The sequence below is a fragment of the Nerophis lumbriciformis genome, linkage group LG18, assembly GCF_033978685.3.
Source record: "Nerophis lumbriciformis linkage group LG18, RoL_Nlum_v2.1, whole genome shotgun sequence".
NCBI lineage: Eukaryota > Metazoa > Chordata > Actinopteri > Syngnathiformes > Syngnathidae > Nerophis > Nerophis lumbriciformis.
Genome location: NC_084565.2, coordinates 41,830,001 through 41,840,000, shown reverse-complemented (window position 1 = coordinate 41,840,000; position 10,000 = coordinate 41,830,001). Strand labels below are relative to the sequence as shown.

Here is a 10,000-nt window from a genome sequence, read left to right as displayed (position 1 = left end):
ATTTACCGTCCAGACCTGTCATCCCTCAACAAGCGCAGCGAAATTGTAACAGCATGCCGCCATAGACGGAAACACCTCCTAGGTAACACATGAGCCAATCACCACGCCCCTACGCCAGCCTGTACCCACCCACTCTGTGCCCTATATAAACCATGGTATGCGAATGCTCCCATTAAAATCTCCTGATGATTGAGGGTACCCCCCCTCATGAAACAGGCCTGTAGAGATGAAATAGTCTTGTGATTTTTTTTCCCACACATACATATATTGCGCTCTACTACGGTATCGAGCACTATTTTTTGGATAACCTTATTAAGACATATATATATATATATATAAATTAAATACTTGAATTTCAGTGTTCATTTATTTACACATATACACACACATAACACTCATCTACTCATTGTTGAGTTAAGGGTTGAATTGTCCATCCTTGTTCTATTCTCTGTCACTATTTCAGAACACACACATTATACAAATATACATTATAAAATCAATAAGAAAACGAGAGCTCTAATTTGGGAGTCTGAATTAGGATCAGAAGTTCCTATATAAACATTGCGCACTCACGTCGCCATTTTGTATTGATTACTGCAGCTGTGCACTGGATTCATTCACAAATACAAACTACAACTCACAAACACTTTAGAGTTAGGCTCCACCATCAGAATGTGTACTTAAACTTATAAAGATCACATGGATATTATTCAGTGAGTTGATTCACCAAAACTAACCTGTTATACAGGAGGAAAAAGCACACAGGACGTTTCAATTGTTCACAGACTGGTCGCGCTCATCAGAACGACAAGACACTTCCGGTCTGCAGGTGATAGCATTCAATTGGGAAAAAACGCCCTACTGCCCCCTTACTGACCAATGTGAATACTGATAAATGTGTAATGACAGCTCCAAAAACGAATTCAAACCACAAAATAAAATAAATAAATCAACACAAAAATGTGACACATTATGGGTGGGTCACATATGCATGTACAGTAGATGGCAGTATTGTCCTGTTTAAAAGTGTCACAACATTGCTGTTTACGGCAGACGAACTGCTTTACGGTAGACACTGTTGTTGTGTGTTGTCAACACGTCACTCAGGTCCGCCTGAATTTCGGGAGTTTTTCGGGAGAAAATTTATCCCGGGAGATTTTCGGGAGAGGCGCTGAATTTCGGGAGTCTCCCGGAAAATCCGGGAGGGTTGGCAAGTATGGGCTCCACTCTTTCAAAATGCGCTAGCTTGATGCTAATTGTGTGAATGCTCCAAAACATTCACACATGTTTTCCAGACCAAAATTAATCTATTTAATAAACTTTTTCTCTACCTTCCACATTTTTTCACCCGATTCAAAGCGTTCCAACTTCAAACTGTTCAGCGTATTCTGGAATCGCGGGCTTTCCCTTGGCAAATTCCAAAAATTCCCAGATTTCCCAGAATTCCAGGCTTTCCGGGACATTTTTCCCATTCAAAATGAATTGGCCATTTTTTCAAACTTCCACTATTTGCACATTTTTCAACCTATTCAAACCATTCCACCTTCAACACATTCCACCATCCTGGAAATTTAAACTACCTTTTTTTTCCAAGTTCCAGAATTCCTGCTTTTCCAAAGCCCTATTTCCACCCTTTTTTCTGGCGACTACTCTGTTAGAATAATTACGTGTAAGTTATCACCCAACTCTTATGTTTAAAGCATACTTGCCAAACTTGAGACCTCCAATTTCGGGAGGTGGGGGGTGGGGGTGGGTGCGGGGGGGGCGTGGTTGGGGTGGGGGCGTGGTTAAGAGGGGAGGAGTATATTTACAGCTAGAATTCACCAAGTCAAGTATTTCTATTTCATATATATATATATATATATATATATATATATATATATATATATATATATATATATATATATATATATATATATATATATATATATATCCCAGCGACCCCGAAGGGAATAAGCGGTAGAAAATGGATGGATGGATATATATATAAGAAATAATTGACTTTTAGTGAATTCTAGCTATATATATATATATATATATATATATATATATATATATATATATATATATATATATATTTTTTTTTTTTATATATATATATATATATATATATATATATATATATATATATATATATATATATATATATATATATATATATAAATAAAAGAAATACTTGAATTTCAGTGTTCATTTATTTACACATATACACACACATAACACTCATCTACTCATTGTTGAGTTAAGGGTTGAATTGTCCATCCTTGTTCTATTCTCTGTCACTATTTTTCTAACCATGCTGAACACCTTCTCTGATGATGCATTGCTGTGTGGCACGCACAAAAGTGCTTTCATCAAATGCACTAGATGGCAGTATTGTCCTGTTTAAGAGTGTCACAACATTGCTGTTTACGGCAGACGGACTGCTTTACTGTAGACGTTCTTTATATTGTGGGAAAGCGGACTCAGATCCGCATGGAGCTGGAGGGGGCGTGGCCTCCAGCTCCGCCTGAATTACGGGAGATTTTCGGGAGAAAATTTGTCCCGGGAGGTTTTCGGGAGAGGCGCTGAATTTCGTGAGTCTCCCGGAAAATCCGGGGAGGGTTGGCAAGTATGGTTTAAAGGCCGTTGCTATAGTTATTATCAATTGTGCTGAAGTTGTACTTTTCTATCCGTGCAAAGGGACAACTTACAATCTTGGATTGCGAGTCGTCTCGTATCGGTGTTTGTGTCCAGACCCGGCCTGCTGACTGCCGAGGGCGAACATCGAGTACCTTGACGCAGACAAATCAGAGACGGGGCGATATCACGAGTGTCAGCACATTTCCATTTCTGAATAATCATATATTGTGTCTAACTGGGGCTGCTGAAATTTCCCCCCTTCCTCAGTGATGTAACCAGGGATCTCCCGAATAAATAGAGGAGCACGTGGGCTGTGCCTTAGAGCGTAAGTCGGAACTGTAACTGAGTGTACAGCCCAATACGTCTCTCCTCATGAGTAAAATTTAACTCTGTCTCTGCCTGATTCCTTGCTTCTTATCTGTTTAATAGATGTCATCGGTGTTTGAACCTGACAATCTTTACCTGACTGTCTTCTTCAGAAGGGTCACCTGACCACTGTGACATAACAGAAGAAGAAGATAGAAAAAAAAAAAGTAGTAGTATCGACTAGACACTCTCTTGTACTTGGTATCATTACAGTGGATGGCGTTTGTTTACATTGTGACGCCGGTGAGCTATTGTATCCTCCTACAGTGTGTAGTGAAGCATGTTTAGCTATTCCTCCTCCTCCAGTGATAATGATACTTGTAAGAAACGTACTTTATATGTCTTAAAGCACCTCTTCCTGAGGGTGTTTCAGTGTTATAACTTCACCTTTATCTTTACACCAAAATGCGTCCATTCTCCCTTTTCTGTCTACACACTGTGTCTGCTTGTAAGTACTCTGTGTGTGTGTGCGCTGTCGAACATGCTCCTATATAATAAGGCAAAACGGTTCTTTTCAAACAGGGTATAGCACCGTTTTTTTGGATTCATTAGTACCGTGATACTATACTAGTACTAATACAAATTCATGGTATCAAAAATCAACTATTATTCAAAACCACTTTTTTTAGCAATTGAAGATCCGTTGCCACTTGACAAGAGGGAGTGCAAACATCTCGCAGCGGATATTAAAATGAGAAGGCATCCTAGTGGTTCTGGCTGTAGACTTGAGGCTGCAAGATTAAAGAGAGACTTGCATGGAAAACATTAAACGCCTCCCCGGTTGCCACAGAAACGTCAGTCTTGAATGTGTAACCTTTTGGCTGAAGGCACTTGCCACCCGCCCAGATGGAGTAAGACCACGGTTAAATGGGTGTTTTTTTTTCCCCGTCTGTGGCTGCAAAGAAGCCGCCGTTTTTAAATTAACATAGAGCAGTGGTCACCAGCCTTTTTGATCCCAACATGACCTCCCTGCTCCCTCTTTAAATAGTCATACCTATTTAAATACTCATACCTATTTAAATAGTCATATCTGTTTAAATACAAAGATTTATGTTGTTAATAGTAGATATTAGGGTTGTCACGATACCAATATTTTAGTACCGGTACCCAGGGCCGGCCCGTGGCATAGGCCGTATAGGCAAATGCTAAGGGCGCCGTCCATCAGGGGGCGCCACGCCAGTGCCACAAATGTTGGAGAAAAAAAAAAAAAAAAAAAAAGTTGGTACTATTATTTCTAAATACAAAAAATAATCCCACGTTAATTAAAATGCAAAGTAAAGCCTATTTAATAGAAATATTATTTGTTACAACATTACGTCCCCCCCCCCCCTCCTCCCCCCGCACGGTGCGCCCCCTCCCTTCCCGTATCATGACTCTTTTTGGACGTCACCACATCAAAAAATCAACACAAGATGTCAAAACGGTCAAAACTGTCAGGTGCCCAGGGAAGAAAAAAGAGAAAAGAAGAGGAGGAGAAACGAGAAAAAGACAGAGGTAGCAGGTAGGTAACGTTAGCCTACATGAAATTATTTGTCTGTTACAGAATGTGATAGTAACCTGGCTTTTTAGCATTAAGCTAATGTTACATGATTCGGCAATTGCTAATCAATAAATAGCTAGTTCTGTTTTAACGTCGGGTTAATATTGTGGAGGGGGCTAAATTGTTATGGAAAATAATAATGTAACGTTAGGTAATTACAGTACTCCCACCTTACATTCCTCAGGGACATTTGTATTAGATCTTTTAAGCAGGTGTTTTTTTGTTTACATTGTTATTGCCTTCTGGTTAGCTAATGTTTGCCCTGCAGGTAATAGTCACTTTTCCACCCCTTTATATATTAGGTATAGTTGTAAGTAAAAAAAAAAAAGGTCAAAGACAAAGCTATTCAGGTTCTTGTGAGTATATACACTTCACTGCCGATGTGGGGGGGCGCCACCTAAAATCTTGCCTAGGGCGCCAGATTGGTTAGGGCCGGGCCTGGTGAGGACGACAGGGTGACAAGAACTAAATCATCCAGACTAGAGATAAATTGTATTATTATGTTTATCTTACCTAAAAATAAATATATTTATTAATTAAAAAAAAAAAACGAAATACATTTTTACTATATTTTGCTAAAAACATCAAAATTAATTGTATTTTTATTTGTATTTTTTATGACTCCTTATTACATCCAGCCATAGAATTATACATTAAAATAAACATATTTGAAATAATTAATTTTAAATTATCATAATAATTCATTTAAAATGACCATATTTAATTATTAAAATAATTGTTTGTTTATCAACAACTTTAGCATTTTATTCATTACATTTTGAAGCTCTCAGAAGCCAAGTTATGTTATATTCCTTAATATTTATTTATGCAAGTTTGAAGTATCAATTATCTAAACACAGTTTTTTTTTGCATATTTTCAGGATGTGTATATATATGTGTGTATGAAATATTTGACTTGGTGAATTCTAGCTGTCAATATACTCCTCCCCTCTTAACCACGCCCCCAACCACGCCCCGCCCCACCCCTGACCACGCCCCCCGCCCCCCACCTCCCGAAATCGGAGGTCTCAAGGTTGGCAAGTATGTACTAGACAACTTGTTGTCAAGACTAGGACTATGGCTTGGTTTGTTCTCCCGTGGTGCAAATGAACTGGACTGGTCAAGGCTTGAAGGTGGGTACATGATTTATTTAAACTATCAAAAAAGGAATAAACGAAAAGCGCGCACAGGGGCGGAGGTACAAAACTAGACTATAAACACAAAACTTGCACATTGGCAGAAACTATGAACAATTAAACAAAACACTAACTGTGGCTTCATAAACAAAAACTTACTTGGCATGGAACCGGCATGAAAAAAAGAGTAGTTCATCAGGGTGTGGAGAGTGTGCAGGAGCATAAATGCGGGAATGTCGTCAGGACGAACAACAGAAAATGAATGACCTTAAATACTATGGACATGATTAGTGAAAGCAGGTGCGTGACTCAAAACGTGAAACAGGTGCGTGACGTGACAGGTGAAAACTAATGGGTTGCTATGGTGACAAACAAGAGTGCACAATGAGTCCAAACGTGGAACAGGTGAAACTAATGAGTAATCATGCAAACAAGACAAGGGAGTGAAAAGACAGAAACTAAACAAAACATGACTTAAAACAAAACATGATTACACAGACATGACACTTGTCTTTTAGTAGTAAGTAAACAAACAAAGACTCCTAATTAGTCTATGCAGTAACATATTGTGTCATTTATACACCTATTATTTTCTACACATTATGAGGGACAAACTGTAAAAAATGGATTATTAATCTACTTGTTCATTTACTGTTAATATCTGCTTATTTCATGTTTTTCTATCTACACTTCTGTTAAAATGTAATAATCACTTATTCTTCTCTTCTTTGATACTTTACATTAGTTTTGGATGATACCACACATTTAGGTATCGATCCGATACCAAGTAGTTACAGGATCATACATTGGTCATATTCCTTATGTGTCCAGGGACGCATATACTGACTTTATAAACATAGTATACATTTAAAAAAAACTAAAACATATTTTGTGATGCTAAAAAATATCTATGTAATCATAGTACTATTGACTAGATACGCTCCTGTACTTGGTATCATTACAGTGGATGTCAGGTGTAGATCCACCAATGGCGTTTGTTTACATTTTGACGCCGGTGACCTACGGTGTGTAGTGAAGCATGTTTAGCTATTCCTCGTCCTGCAGTGATAATGATACTTTATTTGTCGCCATGGAGGCCAGGATTAGTGATTTAGAAGTAGCTAAAACACTGTTTCAGTGTTATAACTTCACCTTTATCTTTACTTTTTACACCAAAATGCGTCCATTCTCCCTTTTCTGTCTACACACTGTGTCTGCTTGTAAGTACTCTGTGTGTGTGCGCTGCCGAACATGCTCCTCTGCTCGTAAAACCAGCAATGTCACAACGCCCCGTCGTGAACCGGTACTTTTCAAACAGAGTATAGTACCATTTTTGATTCATTAGTACCGCGATACTATACTAGTTGTAACGACGTGGTCGCATCGTGATGCGGGTGTGTTCTCCCAGGGATGCAGACGGCTTCGGACACAGCTTGCAGGTAGGAATATGATTTATTTAACATATAAATCATACGATGAATAACAAAAAGACATGCACGTAGAACAAAAGGCAAAACAAAAGGGCTAGCGTGGGAGCTAGCAAACCAAAATAGCCTAGCGTGAGAACTAGTAGCTAAGAAACAGGAAATAATCGTCGTCATCAGTTGTGTAAGAACAAACTAGGAAGCCAGACCGAGTGAGGCCAGGGCAAAGACTAAATAGCCCTCTGATTAGTGCCCGGGCAACAGGTGCGCGTCCCGAACACTAACCAGAGGCAGGTGCGTACAATCTGCCGTCATGGCAACAGAAACAAACGAAACTCAAGGTGCTGAAAACACGTTACTCAAACATAAACAAACTATGATCCGGGCAGCGGATCGTAACACTAGTACCGGTATACCGTACAACCCTAGTCCAAATTTTAGCCTGAATAATTATATTTTATTTATTCTTTTTTAATACATTTTGAAAATAACTATTCAAATAACATATATTGTTTTTTCCCGCATAGAAAATCTTGTTTAAATTTCCTACAACATCATTAGGATGCTTAATTTAAAATTGCAAGTTGAATAATGCTTGTTTTCAGAATAAAATACCGTATTTTCCGCACTATTAGCCGCACCTAAAAACCACAAATTTACTCAAAAGCTGACAGTGCGGCTTATAACCCGGTGCGCTTTATATATGGATTAATATTAAGATTCATTTTCATAAAGTTTAGGTCTCGCAACTACGGTAAACAGCCGCCATCTTTTTTCCCCGTAGAAGAGGAAGTGCTTCTTCTTCTACGCAAGCAACCGCCAAGGTAAGCACCCGCCCCCATAGAACAGGAAGCGCTTCTTCTTCTACTGTAAGCAACCACCCGCCCCCGTAGAAGAAGAAGAAGAAGCGCGCGGATATTACGTTTCATTTCCTTTGTGTGTTTACATCTGTAAAGACCACAAAATGGCTCCTACTAAGCGACAGGTTTCCGGTTCATGAAAAGACGCAATCTCTCCATCCGCACACGGACTACTATTTCACAGCAACTGCCTAAAGACTTTCAAGAAAAGCTGGCTACTTTCCGTGCATATTGTAAAAACAAGATAGCTGAAAAAAAGATCCGGCCAGAGAACATTATCAACATGGACGAGGTTCCACTGACTTTTGATATTCCTGTGAACCGCACTGTGGATACAACGGGAGCACGTACGGTGAATATTCGCACCACAGGGAATGAGAAGTCATCCTTCACTGTGGTTCTAGCTTGCCATGCTAATGGCCAGAAACTTCCACCCATGGTGATATTCAAAAGGAAGACCTTGCCAAAAGAGACCTTTCCAGCCGGCGTCATCATAAAAGCTAACTCGAAGGGATGGATGAAGAAAAGATGAGCGAGTGGTTAAGGTAAGTTTAAGTTTACGCGAAGAGGCCGGGTGGCTTTTTTCACGCAGCTCCGTCCATGTTGATATACGACTCCATGCGCGCCCACATCACGCTGGTTTTTAATATATTATTAAAGTTTGACTGACCTATCTGACTGTTTTTTTGACATTCCCTTTAGCGCAGTTAGATGCGGCTTATAACACGGGGCGGCTTATAGGTGGACAAAGTTTTGAAATATGCCGTTCATTGAAGGCGCGGCTTATAACCCAGGGCGCCTTATGGTGCGGAAAATACGGTACTTATTTCTACCTTAAAAGTCCTGATAATGTCTTGGTATACAAATCTTATTTTGGGATGTCTGTACTAGCTGTACAGACATCATTTCACTACTTTTTACTCATTTTTTGTCTTAAATCTAGTCTTTTTATTTGATTATTTGTCAGCTCTTTTTTGCGGAGATGAGGAAGGCAAAGTGAAGGTAAAACTACTGTATTTTCCGGACTATAGAGCGCACCTTGATATAAGCCACACCCATTAAATTTGAGAAGAAAAGTAACTTTTTCTATATATATGCCGCACCAGATTTTGTAAATGTTTATTTTCATACCTTAATCGTTTCCTAATGTCTTTAACGCGGCAGTAAAACGGATGATCAAACAAAACAGAAGTCATCGAAGCTAGCTCTCCAATCAGCTAAACAGAACCAATAACTCCACGGTGACGTTTTGGTGAATTCAATGATACATTTGTGGAACTAAAACAATACAAAAATAACACTAACACAGACACCCGTAAATGTGTTAGCATATTATCTAATGCTAACGACGCTAGCCTCTTTAAATTACCGTAACACGGACAAATGTGCGTGAAAACACTTCTACAGGCGGGTTTGGTAAGTATGAATTGTTTTAGTCAAATTGGGAGATTTACAAACATTCCTTGGAGTGATGAATGAAGAATCCGTACCAGGAAAAACGTTTTACTTTCGCAAAACTGCGAACTCGTCCAAAAGATGGCACCGTAGCAAAAAACAATAGCGCACCGTCCCAGTCCTGTGCTTGGGTTTAATGGAAAGTATCGATCACAAAACATTATGGCAATAAATTAATCTCAGTGTTTTATAAGCCGCAGGGTCCAAAGCGTAGGGAAAAAAAGTAACGGCTTATAGTTCGGAATTTACGGTGCATTTAATATCGAGGAATAAAAAAAGGAGTGCCAAAAAAAACAAAAAACTAGTGCAACAAGGAAGTGCACAGAAAGCATGCATGCAAACATGAACCACATATAAAGCCTCCTGATTAGTGATCAGCGACAGGTGAGATTCCTGATCACCAATCAGAAGCAATCAGGTGTAGCAGGGAGTGCCTACCAAAGGAGGAAAGGAGCAGATATAAAAACTAAACAGGAAAAACCATAGACAAGTCCAGGCTTTGACTTGAAAGTCTGATCATTTTTAAGAAAACAAACTCCTTTAGGAAGCAAAGTCAGACTGACCTGGGATGTTGAGATATGAAGACCTTGGAGAGGA

At 39.2% G+C, this 10,000-nt stretch overlaps 2 long non-coding RNA genes across 2 annotated transcripts in view; both read right to left on the bottom strand.

Annotated features, from left to right (window-relative positions):
* Window positions 1-4,346, bottom strand: part of LOC140679542 (uncharacterized) — a 264,689-nt gene extending 260,343 nt beyond the window's left edge. Inside the window, exon 1 of the long non-coding RNA XR_012050964.1 lies at window positions 4,096-4,346. This is a non-coding gene — a long non-coding RNA (uncharacterized lncRNA). The remainder of the gene's footprint in view (window positions 1-4,095) is intronic.
* A 5,620-nt stretch (window positions 4,347-9,966) lies between these two features.
* LOC133617986 (uncharacterized) overlaps window positions 9,967-10,000 on the bottom strand; it is an 18,176-nt gene continuing 18,142 nt past the window's right edge. Inside the window, exon 2 of the long non-coding RNA XR_009817097.2 lies at window positions 9,967-10,000. This exon is cut by the window's right edge and continues 178 nt beyond it. This is a non-coding gene — a long non-coding RNA (uncharacterized lncRNA).